Genomic DNA, 7207 nt, shown 5'->3' with positions numbered 1-7207 from the left:
TGGTGAGCACTAACCATAAAATTATTTTTTGTTGTTACTTCATAACTGTAATTCTGCTACTGTTCTGAATCATAACATAAATATCTAATATCTCTGATGGTCTTAGGTGACCCCTGTGGAAAGGTCATTTGACCCTCAGGTTGACAACCACCACGTTATATGAGTGAAACAACTTGCAGTGTATTTCACACTAAACCTGCATTTTATCCAAGGACTGTGGCAATGAAGGACATGACTGCCCACTCAATTGGTCATCCCAGAAAACATTGTCCTTCTACCTTTCTCCCCACTAAGAACCACATTTATTTAAATAGCAAATTCTATTACTTTTTTTTCTAATTATTTCTTGAGTAGTATCTTTCCTCGTGTTCCACATCTATCCTAGACCAAATTGCTCTCATCTGTTGTAGAGTTTTTATCAAGTCTGTTTTCCTTCATCCATGGGTGTTCTCCTGAAGTATAGACTGACTTTTAAATCAAGAGAGATAGGTGTAGGTGCAAATATCTCTGTGTGTTATCCTTGTATAGTGTGCGTACACAGTCCTATGTTGTTTTTGGTTTCATAGTCTCCACTAACTTCAGTGGTTTTTTTGAGATAAAGTTCTTCAAATAGCCCCAAGGGTTTGAGAAGCCTCTCACTGCTATTTTCACATTCTAGCCTTAAACTGGGCTGTCCCTCATTCCTGTTGTACCTGCCACATGAAATCTTTCAGTTCCCTAAGGCTTTTTGTAACCCTTTATTTTTTTTGTCTGCTTCATAAGCAATTTTTCCTTCTTGGTAGACCTGGGTTTAATTTAAAACTCACCTTCCAGAGCCTCCATTACCCCCGCCCCCTGTGGTCTCAGGGCACCCTGACTTTCTTCAATCGCACCCTCACAGTTGCACTTTAGTAATTATTTTGAGAATTATTTTTCATGGATCTTCTATCACAGCATTAATTTTGAGGATGGGATTATATTCTTCTTTTGCTATTTTCTTTGTCTGTGTAAGGCCCATTGATTAGCTTTACAAACAATTTATATGTTTTATTCTTTGATATTTCATTATCCTCTAACATAATGTTTTAAGCCATTGTAGTAATTTGAGTATGTACATTAGTAATTATTGATCATTTTTGTGACTGGTTGGCTTTTCCCATCCAACTGCTTCTAGGAATTTCTGCCCTTTCATGCTTATATGAAGAGCAAAGCAATTAAGGTTGCTTAACCAGAAAGTAAGTCATGTGTTAGATTATGAAACACGGAGCATAATGGCACCAGAAAGCCATCAATCCCTCATCCTTTAATTTTAATTTTATTTTTAACATTAATTCTTCCTCTCCCACATCCCCTCTCCTCCAGATCTACTTCCTCTCTGTTTCCTCTTCAGAAAAGAGGAGATCTCCAAAAAACAAGAGCCAAAAAGGACAAAACAAGATATGTATTGTATGAGAGAAAAATCTTTTTTCAATAATTAAAAAATAATCCAATATAAAATGAAGTAGTCCTGGAAACAGAAAAAGAGAAAAGAAAAAGATTATTATTTTTTTATTTTTCAAGATTATGATTACATAATTTCCCTCCTTTGCTTCTTTCTTTCCAACCCTTCCTGTGTAGTTCCTTGATCTCTCTCAAATACACATATGCATAGGTATGTGTGTATATGTGTGTTTGTGTATGTGTGCCTTTGTGTATGTGTGCTGTGTATGTACTGTGATCAGGAATTGGAGGAGACTAATATGGATTTTATGTAACCTTGAGTAGTTCCTGTTGTTTTAAAAATAGTGACCTTGACTCTTAATTCTTCCTGGCTTCCTGTTTTGCTATTTGATCTTCTACCATAGTATCTGCCATTTTGAATCTATCTGCCCCAAGGACCTTACTAAAGTGAATTTCTCTTAGACTTTCAGCCTAAAGATTTGTGAAATAAATATGCCCCCTTTGAAATTAAGAATATTTGTTATAGAAATAGAAAATGGACTAAGATATACTTTCCAGGTCGTTTAATTAGGGAAAACTTTTACAGAGAAATACAGTTACTAGGACACACACTTAGGCACACAAACAATGTATAGGATGAACATCTATATATAAATTGACTTATGAAATCTGAGAAATCTACGATTTACAGTTAACAAGCTGGAAAACCAAGAAAGCCAATAGTTAAGTCTAGAATAAAACTGACCTTTTTGCCTTTGTTTTACTGTAATTATATATAAAGAACAAATTTTCTCTTTAAAACAAAATTTCTTTAGGCCCTCAGTGGACTAGATAGGTTTACCTGTATTAGGCAGGGCAGTGTGCTTTGTTCAGTCCACTGATTTAATGCTAATGTCACCCAGAAACGACTTCACTGAAAACCCAGAACACTTTGTTATCCCATAAAACTGACACATAAAATCAGTCATCATAAGTAAGCTTCTTTCTGTAAGCTATTATTGTTTAGCAATTTCCCCCAATATAAAACATTGCATCCTGAAAGAAGCTGGTTAAGACTCAGGATACCTTTCTTTAGGGAGGTAAAGCATTCCACACTATAGGGAAGGTCTTTAAAACTCAGGAAATAAACAACTCAAAAGGCCCAGGAAGTCCCTGAAACAAACCAGATTTACTAGCTCCCTTCCCTCCTAGAAGGCTCATATAAATTGTTAGGACTACAAAGAATATTCTCACACAAGCTCAGGTACTTAGAAGAGGTTTGGACCAGCCAAGTTGCCTGGAAAACAAACTAATTCAGTTGTTTGGAATAGGTGCAGACCAACTGAATTTCCTCTAAGAGATACTCTCTGACTTGTTGAGTTGCCTTCAAGCTATGCAATGAGCACCAATGATCCATCTTTCATGAGCTCCCATTGATGCTGAGGTGGGCTTTTGGTGATGTCTTCAAGTCATTTCTCTTTGTATAAGTAACCTATTACCCATATTCATCTAAATAACCTTAGTAAGATCATTAGTTTACCAAGTTGCACTTTGGTTGAGTCCTTATTTGTTGTTGAATTTCTATCTGGGATGAATACATATTTATTCATGTCTCCCTAAGAATTGTGCTATACAACATCTATGTTGTTAACAGCAACAAATATACTAGTCAGGTTAATTCAAGTTAAATAGAAGTTATTGGATATAGTCATGCAATCAGTTGTTTCTTTGCTTCTTTCTGAGCAACTGCCTCATTCTATTTCTCTCTGCAAATTACCGGATTATGTTTTCTCATTTAATAGCAAAATTATGGGTGATAATAGCAGCCATCTTCAATTCTGTTTGGGACTACAAAGGCAGGGCCCACAACCTTAGCACAATAAATAACTTTTGTCTGTCTGTGTTTGTTTGATTGAGAACCAAGTGCCTCTATTGGTGGACAGAGAACGTGAGTGCTCTTTCATTACTATAAAAAGTTACCACGGACTTAGTGACTTAATACAACACACATATAACTGATGGGTCTGGTTATTAGAAATCTGAGATTGTTTCACAGGCTAACAATAAGACATGGGCAGGGCTGCTTTTTTCCCTGAACCCTTTTATAGTTTCTGGAGGCCGTCTTCTTTTTCCATCAGCATTTTATTCTGACTCTTTCTCAATACTTATAATCTCTACACTGGGCATATGGTATTCTGTAGAACAGTCTTCCCACCTTTCATGAGTGATTCATTCCCTAGGTTCTTTGAATTAGGACACAGACATCTTTTCCCAGGGTTTAATGAGAGAACAGCATATCACATCTACCCAGTTGGGAGTTTTGTAGGTATGTTGCCAATGGACCAGAAGCTGTCAGTGAGTGGGAGGAACTGCTTTGTATAAGGAACCTAGAAAGAGTAGAAAAACTCAATAACACGTCCATGTCATTTTCACCCCAAATCAGCTTCTCTGTAGTGGGCAGGGATGCCCACCTTTAACCTCCCACTTAGTTTTCTTCACGTACTACTTGTTTTCCAGAGGAATCCATGTCACTGTATTTATAATTTTCCTACATTCCTTTCCCCCCCTACTTGTCTTGTATTCTCTTTTTATAAAACCAGAATTTACTCCTTATCAAAACATAGATGCCTAATGTCCTTAGACTCAATCAGAAAACACGAACTATAGGGGAGATAGGCTTGGGAATCTGTGCATCTGATATGCTCCCTAGAGAATTCCTGTACACACTAGTTAAAGAGCTGCCACTGTGTTCTAAGTAAAGTTGATAAACTTATCTTGTTAGAAGAGAAGACTGAAGAAAAGCTACTAAGGGAACTAGGGCATTCTCACTGCAGCTTTCGGGAGATAATGATAACAATTTTGTATGTAACCTAGTAAGAGTCTAATTCAGGTCTGGAGAGAAGAGGTCACCCCAAGATAAGGGGTACATTCTTGGGGAGCTGATCAACTGTTATTTGATTCTCAAGTCACACCGAAGAATTTGGTCTCCTCTGTCATTTTCATACTGCTCTGTGGTCTGCTGAAAATCTTGATAATACCATATCTCCAAAGACAATTCATTAGCAGCCTTTCCAATTCAGAGCAATTGTGTGACCAAACTGACATTTGACACCATCCTGTTGTTCAGTGGCAACTATCGTAAGCCAAGTTGCTGGTGTTTGGATTTGAATCTTAGTATGATAGGAAGCCATCCAATCATGGCACTGGGGAATCTGAATAGTTTAGTTTTATAATTAATGTAATATGATCCAAAGAGGGGTTGCTTTGATGTGCTTTCTTAAAAAACAATTTTGCATTTATTTGTTTTGAATAATTTTCACTTATAATTAAGCTGAGAAGGAAAGCTATAATTACACTGATAAAGAAAACAAATACTTAAAATACATGGAAAGATAAACATGTCTCTGATAATTGGTGTTTTGATTTTGGTAATATGGTCGTTTATAGGACATTAGAATTTACTAGTTGGAGGTGATAAAATAGTTAACCACAAAAATCACTTGATGCTTCCATGTAGATGCAAGTGACATTATCAGAAAAGCCAAAGCAAGAATGGAATTGATTTCCTTTGATTTGAACTAAGGACTTGTGTTCACCCTCTGGTGTTCAAAGGATTCTCACAGAAAATGCCCTGCCAACCTAATGTACAACATACAACTGTAAAGCCCTTAAAGAGGGCTTCCTAGAGGGAAGCAAACTCTATAATCTTAAAGATTGAGACCATCACCACTGTTCTTCAGGACATGAAAATACATTCAATAGGTGCACACAAATGTTGATGATACAAGCCGGGATTGTGGGCACCAGAAACTAACTCCCTCACATAATGCTCTAGGCAATGTAAATGCGGTATATGGTAGTAGTGTAGCAAACATAAGAGGCAAAGTAAGGTCTTGACAAGAAGTTAATTGGAGGGACATTCCTTCTTTTCCCATTGGATAGTGTAATTTTCCATGGCAACCTGGAAAATTAATGTCCTTATAAAGTCTAGAGTGATGGACTTTTAGGACCAAACTTCATATTGAAATTGTGACCAACAGAGAATGACTTATGAAGTATTATATATCATCATATGACAAAGCTAAGCTAGATCACATCTGAGTTAAATTATGTGAAACACCAAAGACATAGCCACGCAGCACACAGCTTGAAAGCATATGTAGAATTCTACAAACTATCTTATTATAATAAGAGCATGAAACTCAGAGAGCTAAAATTCATCTTAGAGATCGATTCTTTTTGGTATTTTGATGACAAGATAAATTCTGGATAAAATCATAGAACCTGTAGTATGTTGGGTTTCACAAAGCAAATGAGGAATAGTTGAATTTCACCAGTAGACTGTGATATTATGGGAGTCGAATGTTAGCTACTTTAGATTTGATCTAAATTCATGCAAATGAACCTTATATAAATATACAGGGAAATAAATGATTATCAAAGACAACACATTTTATTATAGCATCTCTTTATCAATGACATATAGACCATGATGTCAGAGATTTCCCATTCTTGCCAGTTGTTTTGTATGTGCTGTGTTGAGGCCAACAGATTGTTAGGTGTCAGCTTTCCAAAGGTCATATTCCTTGTGGGAAAATGCACAGTACCAAAAGGGAACTGCTTATTGCTTGCATTCTGGGCTTGCCTCAGGATTTTTATGAGCCTCGTACCTCTTCATAAACTGGTGGATGACTCACGTTTTGTCTACATTCCTTTGTCAGGGTAGAAAGAAATAAAGGCTGTCATTTCGACAGTAATAATCACACATAGCAATAGTCATAAATTCCCTTTTTTTGTGTCTCTGGGTCTAATCTTTCATCTAGACTCTCAGTTTGGTTGGAGCTATTCACGGAAGCCTATTTTGCTTATTTTCATGCTGACTACCATTTCAGGTAACAAGTTCATAATGGGGTTCATTGAGAAAGAACTTGGCATTAAATTATTGCTTTCTTTGTTATTTCTTCCTTATGAGAAGCCTTGACATAGAGGGGCAAAAGACAGGCACACAGTAAGACTCTACTTAGAAAAAGAATGGCCAAGTTCAAGATAGGATTTTTGTTTTGTTTGTTTTATTTTTGGTGTGGTAATTTTGACTGCTTTCCTTGTTAGACAAAACACCTTCCAGGTTCTGAACACACAGTTTAAAAACAGAAAAATTGGAAAAAGTGAGATGATGCAACCTTGGAATTTTCAATTTCATTCGCCAAAAATTGAAGCGATGCTTTTGAATCAAAAGATTGTATATGAAATTTGAGCTAAGAATTCAGTCATTACATTTAATTATTTCACCTAGCTATCAAAGTTTACAAGAGAAACGTGCAGTTCAAGTGATTTTTTTTGTTTTCTAGTTCTTTCTAGGCAGTTTTCAGGTGCATTAGGAATAGCTTGGTTCGTAATCAAACTGTTGAATCATGAAGTTTGACTTTGATTTTAACTCAATATTTTTCTGTATGTGTATCATTGTGAAAAAAATTGTTTCAGGAAGCATTCAAGATTTTAGCAGAGAAAAATAATTCTGAAGCAAGATTTATACATCTGTCATATCATATGTTATTTATGTGGCAAGTCAAGTTGTAAATTAGCCAGGGGCACAGAAGAAAAGATTTAGTAATGTATGTTGATTTAAAACATTTTACACAAAATTTTTACTTCTTTCAATTTGAGGAAGTTCTTTGGAGGACAAATTTTATGTTCAAAACAGAGTGCAACCCTTACTTTTCAGTTATCTTGTACTGACATTAAAACAGAATTATTTTGTAGTTTTGCCTATGGCTTAGTGGATACATATTTCTGGACCAGTTTAGAATGT

This window comes from Rattus rattus, chromosome 1, assembly GCF_011064425.1.
Source record: "Rattus rattus isolate New Zealand chromosome 1, Rrattus_CSIRO_v1, whole genome shotgun sequence".
Lineage (NCBI taxonomy): Eukaryota > Metazoa > Chordata > Mammalia > Rodentia > Muridae > Rattus > Rattus rattus.
Note: the sequence above shows the minus strand (reverse complement) of the source record.